The sequence below is a fragment of the Neopelma chrysocephalum genome, unplaced genomic scaffold (assembly GCF_003984885.1).
Source record: "Neopelma chrysocephalum unplaced genomic scaffold, ASM398488v2 Primary Assembly neopelma1_71, whole genome shotgun sequence".
NCBI lineage: Eukaryota > Metazoa > Chordata > Aves > Passeriformes > Pipridae > Neopelma > Neopelma chrysocephalum.
This window is the reverse complement of record NW_020897731.1, coordinates 15352202-15373275: the sequence shown is the minus strand read 5'-3', so window position 1 is coordinate 15373275 and position 21074 is coordinate 15352202. Positions and strand designations below refer to the sequence as shown.

At 39.7% G+C, this 21074-nt stretch overlaps 1 protein-coding gene across 13 annotated transcripts in view; it reads left to right on the top strand.

The window, feature by feature from the left end:
- APBB2 (amyloid beta precursor protein binding family B member 2) overlaps positions 1–21074 on the top strand; it is a 192739-nt gene that overhangs the window by 50633 nt on the left and 121032 nt on the right. For all 13 annotated transcript variants that reach the window (XM_027686688.1, XM_027686689.1, XM_027686697.1 and 10 more), the window contains exon 2: positions 14427–14520. The gene's annotated coding sequence lies outside the window, so the exon portion shown is untranslated. The remainder of the gene's footprint in view (positions 1–14426; positions 14521–21074) is intronic.

Sequence of the window (21074 nt, the reverse complement as noted above, 5' to 3'; positions counted from 1 at the left end):
CCTTATCTTGACCCATGAGCTTTTTCTCCTCTGTCCAGTTGAAGAGGACAGTGATAGAGGAGCTTTGGTGTGCACCTGGTGTCCAGCCAATGTCAGCCTCCCCATAGTGACCTGGCTTGGAAAAAATATGCTAATTTGAAGAAAAAGACGATTGTCATCTTCTTTAAAAGTTATTCCTTCAGAAATCTTTTTGTTCATTTTAAAGTCAACATTGATCTGTCTCAAAATTAGTGAAGTGAGGAGATGGTTTGGGGTAATTTTTTATTACCTGATAGCCTCTCCTTTTTTGAGAAGCATAAAAAATTACAAATAAGACGTCAGAACATATGCTGAAACCAGGACAATAGCAGAATTGAAATTACTTGGACGTATTCTTTACCAAGAGGGAAATGGATGTGACCCTGGCAAGAAAATGCTGTCTCTGGTCTGGGAGGGTTGGTGTCTGTCATACCTGAGACAGGCTAAATATGCGAGGTGACTTGGGTAACTTTTATTTCCTCTCTTGGGGTCTGTTTTATTTAAACCATCATAATAGAAATCTTTACTTGGTTTACATAACGCACAGTCATTTCCTTTCTTGGTTGTCAGGATTCACAGAATTAGGACAGTTACAGATTTTTTGGGGCTTTATAGGATTTTTGAAAGCCTTGTTGTGAAAAAGGTGGCAACTGTGTGTGGGTTTTTAACTGTTCTCTGCCTTATAAAGAAGTGGGAAGAGAAACTGCTGCTGCTTTTTGGTCTGTTAACGCTCTGGAAGTGTCTCATCAGGTTGTGTGTCCAGTCTTTGTTAGGTGTGAGGTAAATGAGCCCTTTCTGAGCTAATGCAGCACTATAGTCAAATAACTTGGTCTTGCCATAATTTAGCTACCCCATGCTGTTAGGTTCAGAAACTCTGTTTTTGCTGACTGTACCAGCCACCTTAAAACTGTGTTAAATTTTAAACATAATTCTTCATATACCTGTACATCGACCACTGAAGAAGGATGTAATCTAATGGTCTGCTCCCAGTCAATGACCTCTGCAGTCTGAGTTTTGCATACAGGTATCCCTAATTGGGACTTTTATCTTCTAGAGCAGTATGTACTCTGCACTCACCTTGAATATTGTGTGTAGTTTTGGGCACCACAGTACAAGAAAGATATTAAGCTCTTAGAGAGTGTCTAAAGGAGGCCAACGAAGATGGTGAAGGGCCTTGAGGGGAAGCCCTATGAGGAGCGGCTGAGGTCACTGGGTCTGTTCAGTCTGGAGGAGACTGAGGGGAGACTTCATTGCAGTTACAGCTTCCTTGTGAGGGAAAGAGGAGGGGCAGGCACTGATCCCTTCTCTGTGGTGATCAGTGACAGGACCCATGGGAATGGCCTGAAGTTGGGTCAGGGGAGGTTTAGGTTGGATGTTAGAAAAAGGTTCTTCACCCAGAGGGTGGTTGGGTGCTGGAACAGGCTCCCCAGGGAAGTGGTCACAGCACCAAGGCTGACAGAGTTCAAAAAGCATTTGAACAATGCATTGGGGCACGTGGTGTGACTCTTTGAGATTGTCCTGTGTGGAGCTAGGAGTTGGACTCGGTGATCCTTGTGGGTCTCTTCCAACTCAGCATGCTCTGTGATTTTGTTGAGTATGGTGAGCTTTTCAAAGTAGTTCCTGCTGCTTTGATACAGTGATCATGCAAAAAGGTGGGCAGCAAGGTCTCTTAAGAATACTTGCTGAATGGAAATAATTGGATTTTTTAATAATCCTGTTTGTTAAGTTTTAAACACACAGCAGCTTGCCTGTGCTCTACTATACTAGTTGTGGATTTTTTTTTTTGGTAACTAAAAATAGGCTTTATTTTTTTATTTCTTTTAGCAGACTATCTTTAAGCTAGTTCACAAGCTGCTTGTTAGAAGTACAGACAGGAACAGGATACATTGGAAGGATGATTGGTAATAAATATCCCAGGAGATAAGATGGCAGATGACGAATGGCACAAATGCACTGAGAATTTTAAGGTATCCTCTCAAATCAGGTTTTTGTACGCATACCTGTCTTGGCATATGGAAGGCGTGTGGTGGTTTTTAAAAACATTATTTATTTGTACATTGATTTCTCTAAAGATTTTATAAAGACCTTGCCAAATGTATATGTAATTCAGAAGGAATATAAAAAACCACTGGTTTTAATTATGAAACCAGAATGCAGAATCCTAGCCCTGCTGATTTCATTGGGAACAGTTTTTGTCTGCTAATTACTGCTATGAACAAAGTTTTCCCCTCAGTTACACCAAAGCATTCTCCATTGATTTAAGATTATGCTTAAATTATTGTGACTGAAAGTGCCTTTGCCTGTGGCACTCTCTGTCTCCCTTAGGAAGGGATGCAGAACACTTCTCTGGTTTCTCTTACATTTTCTAAACTTCAGCTACCTTTAAACTAGTGTTGGTGCTTTTTCAAGCTTTATTTTTACTCCAGTACCATTACAACTATTGCATAAACCGTTCCTTTGCGGGAACACTGGCATCTCTGTCACGTAAATGTTTCTCTGACCAGGTATCCAGTGTATAGAGACTTGCATTATGTTTCTCATAAGTGAAACCCCATGGTTTCTTGTTGTGCTCCACCTTCTGTATCTGCTGAAGCTCCCAGGGCTGCTGGGTATTGCACAGCCTGGCTGATGTTTCTGACAAAAGGCATCTCTGTAAAAATGCCTGCTACTGTGGGTAGTGAATGCCAGAAACTTCTAGATCCTTGAAGGGGGCTTTTGCATGACTGATGTTGAGGTCATGCTTTGCTTTCTTTCCCAGGTGGTAAGGAGCAGGCAGGGCTGTCCCTGTGTCAACTACTTCATCCTCCTGGACCTTAGGAGGAGGAGGATGATCTATTTGTCTGTGCTGAAATTAGATCAGGATGAGTGTATTTCTGTAAGCTTCCTATATGACCCCAATTAATTTTTTTTTATCCTTCTATTTTTAAACAATACTGAAAAAACAGTGGTCAGGGAAGAGTTGAGCACACTGGTGAGTTTACAGATGTCATCCAAGTCATTAGTGCTGGCAGTGCTCCTGGCCTGTTGCACATGCCAGATGTGACATCTTTCAATGAAGTTTAAAGGCATGGTGAAAGATTATGGGCACGGTTTCACATCACTTTGGACTGCTCCAAAAGAAATGTTTTAAAACCTGTTGCTGACAGCAGCTGTTAAGTGGTGTCAGTCCATCTTCTTCAAGCTATTACAACATACCTTCTCCTCTTCCCTGACACCCTTGTGACCTCCTGTCCAAGCTGATTAATTTGAGGACCCAGCTGAAAACTAACCCCTCAAAAAGATGCATCCTTGTGACTGTGTCTCTGTGATGAGGTGGCTGAGCCAGTCTAAGGCCAGTTGCTGCTGAAAGGGACAGTTGACTTAAAACAACATAGATGTAAAACTGTACAATTACTGTCACTCTGCTGGCTGTGGAACAGCAAGTTTGACTTTTACTTTCTGCAGATGAAACTATATAAAATGATTCCTTAAGCTGAGGTAAGCATTACCTGTTCATACTTGGAGTTTAACCTGTCAAGTCCAGGACCCTGTATTCTATTTAAGTACTGCCTGTGTGAAATTAAAGATTATTCCAGCTCTTGTTTATGTGTATTTCAAGTTTATACTGAGCTTAATTATAATATTGAATTTCACTATTGCTTTTGACCATGGGAGTAAGTTCATTTTAAACTGACTTGACTGGTCTTGCAGGCATTTAAAATGTATGACTGTGTCCATTCACACCATACTTATGTATATACGTACACACACTCACACATTTATCTCTGATGGAAGTCTTGTAGCTACTGGTTCTTCCTCAGTGGTTGTGAACATAACCAACTTCCTAGGTGGGTAAACTGGAAACAATGGGAATTTTTCCTGCTTTTTGTTACTTCAGCTGAAATTGTATATGCTTACTTCTCATACTGCTTTCTAGCAGCTTCTGGCGCCATTTAGGATTTGAAGGGTCTGATAGAGAATGTTAATGGTTTTGGCTTTCAAATGGTCCCACTTCAGCTGCCCACATTCATCCGTGGTTGGTGGTCGGTCGCTGGTCGGGTGGTTTTGTTCCTAGAGCTGTAACTCTGCACTTGAACTCTTAAAAAAAGTGCCAAGACCTCTTGTGAGGAAAAAAACTTTTAAGATAAAAAAATGTTTTGAATTTTATTTTTCAGTTGTGGCACAGACCTCAGTCTAGGTTCAGTGAAATTTGTGGCTAAATTCCCATTGTTTTACTCAAGGCGTCCTCAAGACCTTTCTATCAGTATTCTGTCAATATTCAGTTTGTTCTGTCTATTGCATGCTTCGCTTCTTGTTGTAGAGCACCTTTTTTTTATTTTTAATTTCATGATACTTCACATCTTTTGTCACAGTTTAGCCAGAGAGGATCAATACACAGACAGCTCCAGAACTTCCTGTCCAAGCCAGCATTGCTCTCGTGCTTCTAGGCCTTATCAGTATTCATTTTGGAAGCTGTCAGGCTCTGCTGTCTCTGTAGAAGAGGTTACATTTTTTTGCTGTACTGATTAACTTAACTGTTTTGAGTAACTTTGACCACTTGTGGCTACTACTGACCCTAGATTCCTGCAGTACCTCCAAGCAAAATGCTAAACATAGCTGGCATTCTTGAATTGAGGGTGCTAGAACAAAGCATTGCAATGGTATCCAGGACAATCTTATGTTTGGGGAAAAAAAACTTGCATGTTATTCTGTCTTAAAATCAGTTTGGGAGCACAGTGTTGAGAGATGAGATCCCTCTCACTGTGGTAATATATGTTGCCCCTTGGTTTCTTACTGATGGGGATGGTTCTGCATGAATTGGAAAAAATTCAATGTAATTCTGTGGAATTAAGGCCTTAGATAAAACAAAGGTATGGCAGGAAGTTTTAATTCATAGCCAGAAATGACAGGGATATAAGTGAGCTAGAGTGAGGGAATGGTATTACGGTGGGTTTTGTTGCTCCTTCTGGAGCATCTGGTCACAGCTGCTTAAATTAGTTCTGTTCTGAAATGGTATTTCCTGTGTTTTAATGAAAGTGGTTTAGCAATGTACAGGATATTTTACTGAAGTCTTGGCAATATTGCAGCAGCATCTTAATTTCTGTAGTTTGACTTTTTGGTCTTGACATGAAGTGTAAATATAACCTCTTGACTGTGCAATTAAGTATGTGTGATGTCCTGCAGGAAAATTTCTTTCCAATTCAAGAGGAAATTAATTTAGAAACTTCTTAATTTAATGCAGACATAGCTTCCTCTTATGTATGTGTGTGAGCTTATTTAAAAAACAAACCCCAAACACAAACACCTGCTAATAAAAATCTAGGTCTTAAAACCTTAGGAATGGAGACCTTGGAAGGAACATAAATTAACATATTTTGGGCAAAGCAATATAGCTGTTAATTAAGCTGCAGTCTTACTGTTGTTCTTTTGTTAAAAATACCCCTTTTAAAGTGATTGTTTTCTGAAAGAGCTTCATAATCAGGATTGGATTTTTTTTTATTTAATGAGTAATTGCCACATCAGACTTTTGAGCATGTATTGTATTTCTTGGCTTTGTAATCATACATGAGCGGAAGTTATTACTGAGAAATGCCTTTTTGGTTTTTTTGAAAGTAGAATTGCTGAGTGCAGTCCTATAGCATGCATTTTTTGGATGTAATGTTTTATCTGCTGGAAAGCATTTTTCAAATTAATTAAGAATATTCTTGAATGTTACAGGATAGAATATGGCTAAACTTAGAGGAATAAACTTTTGAAGCCCATAGGATGGTCAAGGAAAACTTTGCCTAATGTGAGATAAAGACGTAGTTAACACTGTCAGGGTCATACTAAGAACGATGGGAAGTCACTGGTCCATGCAGGAAGCGAATGTATAATACAGGAGTTAGATCTCTGAAATGTAAGTACCAAATTTCTTGTCATGATACAGCCATCCTTGGTGTTTTTCTTTAGGTAGTGGTTCTCTTGACTTTTCTGTAGACGATGGTTTTATATCTTTTATCTTCCTAGTTTCTCTTCCCTGGAAAGCGTATCTTTTCCTGTCATTTCTAGAAGAGTTAATCATTTTCTCAGGAGAAGCTGCAGGATCTCTTCTACCAGAGGCCTCAAGTTGGTTTAAAAAAAAAAAAGATAGTAAAAATATTTAGATTAGACAAGAGATTTTAGCCTCATAACAGCTTTTATGACACAGTAGGAAAATGTATGCATGTTTTTTGAAGATGATCAAGAAATTAATCTCATTCTTTTCATCAGGTAATTCCATCATTAATAATAGAAATGAGAAAATACTGCATAACACAAGAACTATAGTCTTTAGGAAAAAAAAAATTGATCTAAATATCTTTACTTAAGAGATAAACCCTAGATAGTGAGTCAGCTTGCCAGCAATGAAGATTAATAAAGGAATATGCTAAGTATTTTTTCTATTAACCACCAGCTGTTCTGACCAAGAAATATTCCAACTACTCGCTGACTCTGCTTTGTTAAAAACAGACAAACAAAAAAACGAACAAGAAGGCCCCAGACCCCCAACAGTTGTTATATTTGAGGTGATGGAGATAGAACAGGTTTGATAGCTACTTCTCGTAGTGGTTCTACCTTAATACTGCTAAGCACATATGTGATGGTCTGTTCCAAACCTATCATAGGCTTGCATAAGATCCTTTAGTGTGGACAAAAAATGCATTGTAATATTTTTTTAACTTCATCCCACCCCAAACCAGAATGTCAGAGGGGCTTGTAAGGTAGAGAAGATGATTCCTTTTTACAGGTAAGCACCTGTGGGGTAGATAGTTTTGAATATATTGCCCTGGTGTGCAGAATGAGTATGATTTCTGTTAGTACATGTTGAAGTTAAAGATTCTTCATTGTCTTTGAGCTGACTTTGAAGCCAAAATTATGAGCGCTTGTAAGACCATCATTGAAATTGATTATGACTAAAACTGGAGAGAGACTTGAGCCTGTATTCTTCCTTTTTTTTTTCAATTCAGTCATTTTAAGCATGCAGTCTGAGAGTCTTCCTGGGCATTACTGAATGCAATTTGGTCTCTTGCTGGATGAGTTTTCCTATGTAGATTTTCCTATGTATATGAAAATCATGCAAAAGAAATAGTATGCAGCAACTCAGATGTGAAACAAAGACACCCTTCTTATGGCACATTAAATCTGCAGTGTGAGTGGATGCCCAAGCTAATGCAAAAGCTGCATGAAAGCCAAGTGTGCTGGCAGAGTGGCTGCTGAAGCAGGATGCTGAAAGCAGAGTGCCAGAGAAGCCAAGTTGGCATTGCTGAGTGCCTTGTCCTAGGAGTTCTTTAGCTCTGTGCCTTGCCCTGGCGTGGCGGCTACCAGTGGTGCTCTAAGGTGGAGTGCCTTGTGGTGTGCAGTATAAGCTGTGGAAAGTACTGGAGAATATCAAGAGGGATTGTGGAGGATTATACAGTGATAATAGTGTTCAGAACAGGAATGAATAACTTAAATGAGTTATTGGGAGAGTTTGTACCTAAAGCATAGGTGATAATGCCTTTTTAAAAAGGAGATGACTTGCGAATTCAAATTTTCCTTCAGTTTTGCAGTATATCTGCCTTCATTCAGGCAAGGTTACAAGCTAAGGCTGAGTGTGGCTCCATTTTAATTTATCCTGTTTTAGCTAATGCTTTTGAAGTTATTGTCTTGATGATGGAAAAGTACATCTCTTGGGAAGTGTGAACAATGGACTACCTTTTTGGGGAAATTGTCTCTGGTTTGTGGAGCTATTGAGTTGAGCAGATGCTGTAATATTTTAACATCATCTTGTGAGAGGTGTATTGCATTTGTGTTTGTGTCCCTATTTCTTCTGCAACTACTTGTCCTGGTTTGCTGGGTTTGACTTGTTAATGTATGTTGCAGAACTGGAGGTGGAGAGGGAATAGCTAAAGAGCATGCTTGTGCCCTGGAGGGGGAAGGATGACTTAAGCTAAAATGCTGCCTCCATATCCCATGGGTATGATATGTGTTAGAGTGACTGGATCTCCTGCATTATTCATTGCCACTGGCTTCTGCTGTGAGGTGGGTGTTTATCACATGAATAGTTGTGCTGTGGGTTGCTGCAGAAAAGGTGTGTGTGACCTGAATGCTCATCACCCACAGGTCTCTCTCTAAGTGACAGATAAAACCTGGTCTAAAGTATGGTATGTCTGCTAAAAAGTCAAATCATTTGGAGATGTTTTTCTCTCCAGACAGCTTGTGGAGGAGCATCTTTAGTTGCTTCTAACCCTCATGGTTGGTCTCTGTCATATATATGAGCTTTTAATTCCTTCCTTAAAAGACTATGTCTGTGTGAAAGTAAGCTTTATTCGTAAAATATATTTGGAAAATTGTTCAGCTAGCCTTGTTGCACCCCATTGTGCTAAAAATAACACTTCTGAGAGAAATTCCAGGCTGCTTTCTTTTCAAATATTGATTTAAATTTCTTTGTTTCCACTTTTAAATTTTTTACAATTCTTTTTAATTCAGCTCCTTGAGTGTTTTCAAAGCACACTTTGCTGCTGATATGCTAATAACAAATTATGCATTGGGCTTTTGCAAGCTCCAAAGTTTGGGTCAGGAGGGATGAACAAACAGAAAATATGGCTTCGTTGCCATCTGTTGGGGGGAAGCCATGCTGCAGTGGTACTCAGACTGTGCCTGAAGAGTTGCTGTTGAGCGATAACCCCATGTTGATTGTGCTGTGCTTTTGGCATTATAACCTGGAGATTGTCAGCCTCAGGCCAGATGTTTGCTCAGACAGTTTTGTAATAGCAGCAACTTATCTGTTCAGAGTCATGATAGCAGTGATAATGAAAGCTGCAGAGGGGGCATAGACTTAGGGACAGAAAGAGGGGACACAAGGCTTCATTGTGCTGCTGGGAGGGTGGCCAGTGCACTGCAAACTGCCTGCCCTGAAGTGTGGGAGCTGTATTCTGGGTGTTTCTAAGCTCTGTCTCTCTTCCGTTGGCTTTTGCACATTGGGTGTATGTGTGCTGAGACCTAGAACCAGAACAGCAGCTGTCTTTCTGGAACAGCTCCTTGCCATGGCCATCTGGTTCACCTGTAGGAAGCTGGATTACTCACCAGTGGAAATACGAACTCCCTCCGGTTGTAAGGGTAGGGTATTTCCATAAAGGTTTTTACTGGTAGGATAGTCTGATTTCTGTGTAACCGTAGCAGCAGAACACAAATCAAAGTGGGCTTTTTGGGGTGCACAATCTGACAGGACCACGTGAGCTGCAGCCAGTGCTGTTCACTGGGAGATGTCAACCTCTCAGAGGCTGAAGATGAATTCTGCTTCAGTGTCACCCAGTGCTTTGGTTTCTTCTGATTTGCTGTCTGTGCAGCACAGTTTGGCAAACAGTAAGACTTGAGAAAAGCAGTAAGTCATGCAGCCAAGGACCGAAATAACACCATGGTGTTTAAGAGCAGTCACTGGCAATGTGGAGGTCTGCATACATGTTTTGAGTGCAGTGGTGGGGAGGATTGGCTAAAATGAAAATATAGTTTTGGTCCAGAGTGCCATGAAAGTTTCTTAGCCCCACTCCCATGTGCCTGCTTCTGTTCAAAACTTTAAAAGGAAGAACAAAATCTATCTTTCAATATCCACTTTGGGCATTTTTAATAAAAAGAATCTCTAAAATGAAGGGGACAGACTTTAGTATCCTTTGTAAATATCGAGACTTTCCCTCCTTGCTGTCTATTCTGCAGTAGTCCCCTGGTCAGTCTTCATCGTGGGGAGGCAAAAGACCTATGTCCATGTTTCTTGTTGACCCGGGAGGACCAGAGGCCTCTATCTATCCTTTCCAGGAAGGTATCCAGAATATGCTTTTTAACCTGGAAGGGGAAGAGTGGGACCCCTCCTGCAAGTAGTGGTAAACCAAATCTCTTCAGTTTTATTGCACTTCTCAGAGTTCATAAATAAAACAGTGCCATGTGCATTTCAGTGTTTTAGCCACTAATTGTGAAAGAAAACTTCTTCCTGACCTTCAAAAATTTGGGGAGGTAAAACCATTTAAGTGATGCAATTTTCCTTTTGGCCCTCTAGGGCAGTAAGCGAATTAATGTGTTAGGTGCTTCCTTCTGTGGATTCAGCAAAAACTGCTGCCAGGGAAAGTGAGATGCAGAGAAAGGTAGATGCTAAAAGCATCAGGGAATTCTTGAGGTGTGACAGCAGCCTTCTCCTCCACCCCATCTTTGATGAGAGTCCTCCACATCTATCAGATTGAAGTGCAATTACACTTGTTAATACACTTGGCAGATTTTTCTATAATTATTATTATTTTAAAAAAACTCCATAATTTTTTTTGTCGTTGTTGGTTTGGTTTGGTTGGTTGGTTTTTTGTTTTTTGTGATTTTTAAAAACTATTTCCAGACTAAGGCCCTTAGAAACTTCTGAACAAAATGAAGCTCTCCTCTCCTCTTTTCAGAAACAGACCCCAGCAGCCTGCATTCTCGGGGCTCTTGCATGAAGCTTACTGGGAGGCTGTTTGATGGACTTGAGTTAGAAACTGGTAATGTGCTTTCTAGAAGGAAAGAGAAAAAATTATCCCTAAAATAGATGACCACACTGTACTTATTAATTATTGATGTTATGCTAGATAACTTCTTTCTTCTATTATGAAATTGGAGGAAGAGGTGAAATTTTAATGGAGGGGTAGATAGGATCCAGGGATTCTTATTTAAAAGACATTTTAAGGCAGACTCCGCCAGTCTGATAATGTCAATGCAGCTGTCTGCATGTCTGTGTGTGCGCGTTAGAGGAAGCTGCAGTGTGAAAACTCACCAGTGTCATACTGCTAGCAGTTCTCATCTCTATATGATGAGTAATGTAGATATGTAATATCCTCAGCCTCACACATAAATTTGTAACTGTGCTTCCATTCTAAAATCACAGGAATTGGGAAATCTGTAGTTATTTTTCCAGGAGCAACTGAATTCTTACTGACTTGAATGTTACTGCTGTTACACCCTTTCACCCTGCTCAACACAGACAGGTTTGCAATCTGATAGCAATGTATAAACATCACTGTAAAGAACACAAAAGTGCTCCAGAGTGATAGAATTCTTAAAATTTGTATTCAAATAGATGGGTTTGTTTTCCTATAAAACAAGTATTCAAGGTGAAGAAGTGGAAAACTATCTGTTGCTCTCCCTGGAGAGATGTGCCACCTCCAAGCCAACCTGGCTGCTCTTTCCTGCAGCCCATCTGAGAAGCAGTTGCCCAGTGGGAAAGGGGGGAAGAGTTGGTGAATATTTTTGTTTTTTGTGTCAGTTCTTAGATTTAAGTGGATTTAAATCAGAGTCTCTCAGTTTAAGTCAACAGAAGCATCTGAGAATCTTGCTGGTGCAGGACTTTTTCTTATTTAAAGACAAGAACAAAAACGCAATGTCATTGCTGAGCGACCCACCTATATAGTGTGTGCGCTTCAGGAAAAAGAGTTACTGAAGTATAAAACCTATTTTGGTACTGAATTACTCCAGCTGAAATTCAGTGATTAGGAACCTACCTCTTTCATATTTAGTCTAAATTTTAAAGTTCCTTACCAAGAACAAGGTGGTTGGAAAGGAGAGAATCAAACCAGCTAACCTTCTTAGCTGTTGTCAGGAAACCACCACGCAGAAGCACAGGCTACAGCGGAGGGGGGGAAAAAGCTGCAGTGATTCCTAACTTGGTAAATTCCTGCTAAACTTCAAGAAAGTAGATTTGGTCTGAGTTCAGATGTTACAAATCCACAAGGAGTCTCTCCTGGGTAGAGATCTGTCTGTGTTTTGAAAGATATACAAAAGTACGTTTTGTTCTAGCATCTCATGAGTTGGGAATAACTCCCAGTTTTTTCTTTGCTTACTGGTGTTTGGTTTTATTATTGTAACTGAAATTCTGTAATGTGCTTAAGATCAGGTTGCACACCGGCACCTGTGAGGTGACTTGTTTCTGAAGCTAGCTGAGAACTGGATCGTAGATCTGTGTCCCATAGAAATCCAAGTACTCAGAAATACATATCCTTGAAGTGAGATTAGGTAGCTATAGCCCCATTTTTGCAAAAGGAGGAAATAGGGACTATTTAGTTTTTTAAACTTGCACCTCTTATTACCTCAACCAACCAGTTGTTTATTTTATTAATGGTAACAGTATGTTCCTACTGTGTCATCTGTGGGCGTTGCATTTGCTGATTCCTTCTCTAAGAAGGGTATCGGTGCCTGCATGCTATCTGCCTTCCAATTTACGACTTTTAATAAAGTCCTAAATGAATTATTCCGGCTTGCAAAGGCCTGGGAGACTAAGCTGGCTACTTTGTTGGTTATCTGAGCTTTTCTTGAAATATGAAGATTTATAAACAGGAAGAAAAAAAATTTCTCTCTTCGTTCTGAAGTCATTTTTAAGTCTGCCGATTTTCAAGGCAGGCGACATGGTAAAAATGTGGGTGGAGAAGTGGACATTTTCAGCACCATGCAGAGGAAGGGAAAGACAGGGTGGGGGATTCTCAACTGGGAAATAGAAAATGTTGGGTGTGTGGCAGCACAGTTTCAGGAATTTATGCCATTAGTGTTAATATCACTTTTGGTCAGAGGTCAGATTTCTGTTGTTGAAACTTTGTTTTGCAATTTTCTATCTGCTGTTTTGTTGAAGAGGCTGTTTTTCCAACCTATGAGATCCTTACTTTGTATTTCAGGTTTTCCTCTGATCTCAGAACTGATGGCTGACCCTGTCTTAGTTTGGATCATAAAACTGTTTTCTTTCAGGCGTAAAAAGCTTTTTGAGTTGTTGCCTAATTTTTTTATTGAATTGATTACTGTTTCTGTTTTAGTTACTCTAGGCTTGGTTTGGAACAAATTAGGTTTTATATATAGGATGAAAAGGATTAATTATAAAAATGGTTGTGCCAACACAGACACATGCATCTGTCTGATTATGTTGGGAAGAAACCCCTTAAAATTATTCAGAATGCTAGCATGTATGCTCAGTCTGTAGAGAAGTTTCGGGTCTCAGCATTTAACCTAGAAAGTTTTGTTTATATGAAACCCATGAATCGCAAGCATCAGGAACTTGTTAGTTGCTTGGCTTTCCTGGTATGAAGATGTTAACATGTTTTCTTTCTTTTCTTCTTTTTTTTCCTCTCTCTTGAATACTGAAATCTGATCATCTGATACAAAAGTCCACAAATGTGCCTACTAAATTGTTGGAATATTAGTTTAGTGAACATTGGTCTGTTTTCTTCCTGCCTCCTTGAATAACATTTTTTTTATAAAGTCCAATTTTATTATTAATAATAAAGTGAGTATATTTTCTTGATTTCTTAAAAAAGCTTTATATTTTAAAATTACTTTCCATCTGTCTTATAAAAAGGTCTAATTTCAAGTTTACAAATGACAAATATTTTTTTAGCAAGAATGTTTTTAGCTCCCTTAAATGATTTGTTCTGTCTCAATGCTTTCTAGGATTTATAGTTCTTGGATTTCTGTTAGAACAAAGGAATAAATCTCTCTTTAAAATGGAATCTAATTTGACTTGCTTTAGTCTGGCTTTTGCTTTAACAAAATAAAAAAAAAATTATTGAAGCTCTACAGCAGATGAGATTGGTATCTTTGGTCTTTCATAGTTATTTTCTCCAGATGGGGGAACAAATATACAGTTGAATAATACCCTGAATCCTAGAGCACAGTTTGACTGACAGATCTGGTGCCGCTGATGGAGCATTTTTTGATGGGGGGATAACAGTGTTTCTGTCACTATGTGGCGACAATCCCAATATATTTCTCAGTACCAAATGCCATAGCATTAATGTAATCATTTGCCAGGGGTGGAGTAACTGTGGTGCAGCCTACAGACCTTGCAAAAATAAATTATACAGTTGATGTCTACTGAACACAAGCATAATTGAAAACATGATTTTTTATGAACATACTGTTTACTGAGCACATTTTGCTGCTCTTTCCTAACTCGGAGTTCATCTCTATCATCTAAGTTAATTTTCTTTGTGATATTCAGTGTTTGTGCATGGGGAAAACTGCAGGTCTGTTTTGCAGTGCGGAGGGAGAGAGAATTTAAAGCGTGTTTTGCAGCGTGTTTTAACGTGCCCAAGCTGCCGTAGTCCAACAGCAGTTCATGACACCTGCCAGATTTGGGAAGATCCCTGCACTGTGATACACGGATCTGTCTGTTCTGCTTTTACTTCTCCTCTGTGCACGTTGTTGAATGCAGGTGGTTTTAAGGATGTAAACTGAAGGTGGCTGCTCGGGTTACTCAGTCTGTGCTCATCTGATTCCCAGCCTCCCATTGCCTTGCATCTCCCACTGCCACAGAGGATGTCTGTGCAGCTTTCTTCTGGTAACCTGCACCTTTGCAAGCTCAGTAGTTTTCATTAATCTCTTCCTGACTCTTCATAAATGAAAACTTTAGTATGTGACTTGTTTTTGTTTTGCAGCTTGCCTGATTTCTGCTGCGACCTGAAGGAGAGCTGGTGCCCAGGACTCCAGAACTTGGTGCTCTAGTACAGGCTTTCCACCAACGAGCTAAGAGTAAGTAACCTATTCCATTTCTGGGGATCCTGTGGGGTGGGGAGACTCTTTCTGAACTTTCATGTACTGTGTCTTAAACACCAAATTTTCTAGGTTTCTCCTAGCACAGAGACTAGAGGCATCTGTATTTCTGTGCAGTATTTACATTGTTTATTATGATGTTAATGAACAAAAGTGGTCCAGTTCTTCTAGTACTCCAGCAAGAGTTCGTGGTTTATCCATTTCTGCAGTTTAGCTGTACTGCGACTTGCTGTGCACCTCATGTGGGAAAAGGCTGTACACATTCATAGTAGTGCTGCTATCTGTTCATGGGGACACCTGTGTTGGATATCAGTGTTCTGTGCAGTTCAAGGAGTGCAGTCTCCTGTGACGTATCCGAATCGTTCTGTGTGGGTCTCAGGGTGGGAGTGAGGCCCACAGCAGCAGTGCTTTGTGACTCCAGCTGAGGCTGTCTGTGTGGAGGGATTACCTGGTGACACACTCACCACCAGCTTCTGCTGCTATGGCTATCCCTTCCTTCTCATGTGACTTTGCAGGCTGGGGATGTACTTACCAGTACCTGGCAAGCCACAGGGTTTTTTCATCTTCTGAAATAAGATATGCAAGAAGTCTGGAATTGTCTGCTCATAAAGAAAGTGCTGTTAGCTGTAAGTCTTGGGCTATGCGTGTCTGTAGGTTTGTCTGTGCCATACAAGTAGTCGTTTTGGCAGAGCTCTGCAAAAAAACTGCACTGTTTGCTGACAGAAGCAGTAAGTTTTTCCATCAGGATTTCCTTTCTACCCTTCTGAAATGCAGCAGCACTCTTCTGGGCTTTTGCTGAAGTGATCCTTACCAAGGGTGTTATTTTGTACAGTCCTAATTCGTGGAGGTCAGCTGGCAGAGCTTTCAGTTGTATGCGAGCCTTGTAGCCACTGAGAAATTTTATGAATGCCTCGAGTTCTTGCTTTACTTGTGGGGTGCACAGCTGCAAACTCTTCATCCTGTGGGTTTCCACTTTAGCTGGTTAGTTAAAATATAGAGAAAAGATAAATGCCAGTATCTAGACACGGATTTAGAAAATGATCTTTCATGCTTCATATTATTTTCGCAGAGAATTCCTTATTTAGAAAGAACTTCTCATCCTGAAGAATTTCAGAAGTTTTAGGGTTTGGGGTTTTTTTTGTTAATTTTGTTCTTTCCTCCCTAAATAAAGCTACACTCCAATGAGATATTTCTTGTTAAAGCAGTTTTTGCACAAAGGGAATGATGAGACTCTAGCCATCCTGGGCTAGGCTCGCGTTGGCGTGCAGTTGTTTTAGCCAGTGCAGTAAAGATGGCTCTTATGGAAAGGCTCAGAGTTAATCTTGGTCTTCATGCTTTTTGTGTATGTTAATCAAGCAGGTTTAGTGGTCCATAATACACAGGAGGCTTGGGCTAATGATGCAACTTTTTTCAGGTTGTTTTGATTTAGTCTCTATACCTTGACAGAGCCTTAGTTGTTACATGGGAATCAAGCAGTATTCTTCTAAAACATAGACTTGTCATGCAGATTATTAATCAGCACAGGCTATCAGAAAGTTCCTGTTATGTTATCATCACTTAAAATCACAGAATTATAGAATGATTAGAACTAGAAAGAATAGCTGCTTGTTTTGTGGAAGATGTTATTTATAAAATCAGGCTAAGTTTTTGGTGCTTGATTTTATTGACAGTATGTAGTGAAGGAAACCCTGGGGGAACTTCTCTGGTTGCAGCAGGTGAATGAAATAGCCTCTGCTTCTGCTCCCAGTGCTGTGATTATTTGTCATCACTTTTGCCACTGGTAACAGCAGCAGCAGGTGTTGTACTGGGTAGCGTAGCTAAATGATACTTTAAAAAATAAATAAATCAATCAATTTCTTGCTGTATTGATAGCAGTTATTCTTGCAAACCAAGGAAACCGCTCTTGCCTTGAGGAGGAGAGGGTGTTGTGGAGAGGAAAGGTCTGAAAAGAAATAATTGAATTGTAGCTGGTTGATTCTGTTCAGGTGGTATTTTATTGTCCCCCTACTCATCTTACTTGTCAAAAAATGGAGAAAGGCACCATGAGGTAGAAATTAACAGTGTTTTAGAAAATGTTGGATAAATTGTCTTTTCTAATGGAGCATTGCAATATTTAACGTGATTATTCATGGCTCATGATTAGGAAGCATCAGCAACAACATGAAACTGTTCTGATTATTCTAACAGATGTTTAATACTAAAAAAAATGTTTCTTTTCTAAGAATAAGTTCTTCCATCAAGAAAGATAGAACTCTTATGTGATAACTGCACATAATGAACCCTATCTTGACTGCATCCTAAAAGGCTGACCATATCTCAGTATGCTACACAATGGTTTCAAATACTTTTTCAGTTCAATAAAGCTACAAGTCCTACATTATATGATTTGGTTGTCTCCTCTAGACATTGTTTTTGAGAGAAGGTGAGGCTAAGCAGTACTTTGACAAAAAAATTCAATATAATTTTCACCGTATCAGTGTTTTCCCAGCTCTGCAGGACAGATTGTAACCAGAGAACAAATTTGCTTGCCCCCATGCATACATCAGACTGGAAGCTCAGAGCAGCACCCTGCTGATATAGCTGGGTCTCCTTCTTCCATCATATCCAAACATTTGAATCACAGCCCAACACTGACAGCAGAATTTCTGATTCCCTGAATAAATGACCTCGTGCTTTGTTCTTCATTACATTTCTATTATGCTCCTTATTGGCATCCAGTTTTCCTTTTGGTAATTCGATCTTTCTCTTTGCAGCAAAATGTCCAAATTTTTTGTCTCCAGATTTCACTGATACCTTTTGTGGCAGGATCATTAATGACAATATTAATTGAAAATTCCTTTTATCATCCAGTATTTTCCACTCTGTTGGTTAATTTGTGTTTTCCGTCCTTTGTGGTAAACATTTTGTGCTTCCTTCTATGCATCAAAGCTCCTGTACAATAGCTTTGATAATTGTCCATTCCCTAAGTCTTCCCTATTTTACTGTCTCTGAAAAATACTTGAAAATACTTGGGCTTGTCTGGGCTGCTGAAGTTTGTATACAGCATCTGAGATCAAAATCAAGTATGGAAAAAGCCTGTGTTAGTGTCTTACAGCCTTCCATTGCCACAGGTAAAATGAAATTTTGTTAAAATAACAGTTTACTTCATTGTCATTCCTCTGCTCTAAATTGTATTTTAGCTGGTTGTCCAATGCTCAGGAAGCAGCTACACACACAAAAATATAAATATATATAAAACTTTAGCTATATTTATATAAGTCATAAGTTTATATAATAAATATATTTAATATAAAAATGATTGTGTAAACTTTTAAAAGAATCTCTACCTTGAAGCATCAAAATTCAACCCACACTGCATTTGTTACTGCATCTGCTACCACCAGGTCCCCAAGGAGCAGCAACAGCTAATATTGTGACTGTTGCATTGCAGACAAGGGATATGTGCTTGAGTTCAATAAAAGTAGGAAATTCTGACAAGAGGAATGAGTAATAAGTTACAAACAGAATTCTTATGGTTTTGTTTTGTATTTTGCTTTCAAGATAGAAAGTCACTGTTTGGGACAGAGGTAAGGAAAATCACAGAAGCTATCTGCTGATGATGAAACAACTGTTCCAGAAGGAACTGTTTAAAGAAATATCAGTGCAGGTTTTTTGTATTGCTTTACAATTCTCTTCTTCTGTCCTCACACTTTGAAAACCAGCTGAGCTCAGCTCTGTTATGCTCAACTTATCTTTTGAGGGCTTTCTACTATTCATGGGAGTTAGAAACAGAGTTGGCTTGAAACCCCAGACTTATGAGCAGTAAGTGGGTTCTGTGGGCTCATTGCTTCCATGAAAAGGTAAAACACAGGGATTAGATCATTTAGATGCAAACGGACAAAATAGGTCAACTGTGAATTTTTGTCTTGAGTAATAATACAAAGTCATTCTCTTAAGATATGTTTCAGCGTTAATGTAGGATACCAGGAAGATCTAGAATGTAGTGGGTTTGGTTTTGTTTTTCTGTCTGGAGAGGTGACAAACTTTTTTGGTTTTGGAGAGAGAAGTTGTAGCTCATCCCACTAGTTAATTGAGAGCTGGCAAACACAGAAATTACAACATTTTTCTGGGGAATCTGCTTCTGTCTTGTCTAAGAATTGTCTTCCAATTTTTGCATCCATTCTTGGAAGAACAGCAACAACATTGTGTTCATTCCTATGAGATATAAGGAAGGGGAAAGTGAAGAGTAGTGGTGAAATGCTACAAGAGAAAACTTAGCTTGCTTGGAAAGCTGCCCACTGAAAAAGGAAAAAAAGCATGGTGGCATCTCTAACTTCAGCAGAAATAAGCATCTTTTCATTTAGAAATACTGTTTTTACCTGACAGTCAGCTTTGAAAAATATTTTTCATGGATTTTGGTGTAAATGAGATTCAGAATATGTGTCTGAAATACTACTGTCTTGGCTTAAGCGTTGCAGGGAGATCTGTTTTACCTAGCGATGATTGCTTTGATCGTGTGATACCTTTGCACTCCAACACAGTTTTACTGAGAAAGCATGTATCGTCTGTGCAGGGGATTAAGGTCAGGGGACCATGAGTGTCTTGAATTCAGCTTGCTCTATATGATCTGGCTGCAGAAGTACTGAAATGCTAAATTTCAGAAAAACACACTTTTGATGAATTAGGGACTGTAAAGCAAAGCCTTAAACATGAATTGGGGACAGTAGAAATTTTGTTCAAGTGACTAACACTGATGATATCCACCAGAACAGAGTGAGAAATTGAAGCATCCATCCCCACATGATGTATGGGAACCTCAACTGACCAGGCAGGTGACACAGTACCTGGAAAAGACAACTAAGAGTAAGAAAAGCCCTCAATGAAGGAATTCTCAAAAATGGAGAAGAGGGAAAGCATCCAAACAGAAACTTGTTAGGAGAGAAGTTAGAAGCACAAAAGCAGCCAAAAGGTGTACAGGACAGAGAAGTGCGAGCAAGAATGCCTGCAGGCAACAAGAATTTGAGTAGTGAGAATTTGTTGAAAGGAGAAGTGATGGAATTGCCAGACTTCTTGGGCAGGACAGGACTTTGCAGATCTCTGAGCATGTCTACTATTAGATCCAAGCGTGGTAAACCCATGACAAATGCGGCAGTGCTGGAGTGCAGGCAGGACATCCCCTTGGCTGTGGGATTGTGGTTGTCTTTCCAGTTCCCAGAAAGCCTGTGCCAGTAAGTGGAGATGACGGGGAGTGAATCCTTTGGAAAGCAGGGTGGCTCCCTGCAAAGGCAGGTGGAGGGGACAGCGTAACCTCCTCAGTCTGAGTGCTGCCAGACAAAACCGGAAAGGCAGATAAGGTCTCTTGGGTAACAGAAGACTTGGAAAAAAAACGTCCCTGAAATGAAAATACCTATTTTTTAAAAAAGATGTGGTTATTAGATGAAGAATAATGGTTATGAATCATTAATGACCTGAAAGAAGGTCACACTTGCAATGATAGAAGATATCTGGCTGGTACAACATTGTACTTTCTCCAAGAGGCAGTTTGTCTTGAGAGATCTGCATCCGATAGCTGTTCCCAATACAGAAAATGAATGTGTTGTCTCTCTACGTGCCTCCAGAAACCAGCAGCACAAATTCCTAATGGCCTGGCTGGCACTTTGCTTGTTTGATTAAATTGCATTTCGTTACGGTTGTCATGCAGGTGATGCTACCTGTCACTCCTTTGAAAGCAGGCAAAGTGAAAAGCAATTGACTGTGGGAAGCATTTTTGCATTAAATATGCAAATATGTACGTATGTACACAAAATTTCTGTGTATGTACAGTTGTACTTTCTTATTTCAAAATGAGCCATCCACCAGCCTTACAGGCTGATTTTAAAATTTATTTTATTTTTTTATATCAACCTCTTTCAGTATCTGAACCCTTTGCTATAGTGGGTCTGCTTTGTTTAGGACCTGTGGCCTGAGTGTGTTTTTAAAGCAATGCAAGGCGTTCCTCTTACCCATTCCCTAGCAGGGCTATTTCCTGGTATTCGAAGCAAGACTTTAAAGGTGGGATTGTGTTGTTTGTCAGAATATCACCCAGAGAGTGCTGGAATGTAATTTTTTTTGAGTAGTTGTCCCTTAAGAAACATCATACAATAGCTTTTTCTTTCCCAACACTGTGTGTAGCTGTTCCTTGCAAGTGTTGTGATGTAGTCAGTCACACTTGGATGACTTCTGTAGGTAATTTGCAGTCATATCCTGCTTCTCGAGCATGTGCAGGTAGGTTTGCTGGCGTGATCCGTTATATGAGGTAATAGCAGCCAGTGCGAATGTACTTACATTTGTGTTTGAACACACACGTATTTATAGCAAACATTGCTTGTAGAGAACTGTGGAAGATTAAGGAGTCAACTGACCTAAACAGCAGCATGCATGAAAAAATAAATTTGGGGGAAACTCAAAATAGGTTTAATGGCCATTAATAGTATGGAGGTTGGACTATGAGTTGTTTGTCCTCAAACAATAGGTAATGGAATTAGTTCAGACAAACTGGACGCTGTGTGCCTTGT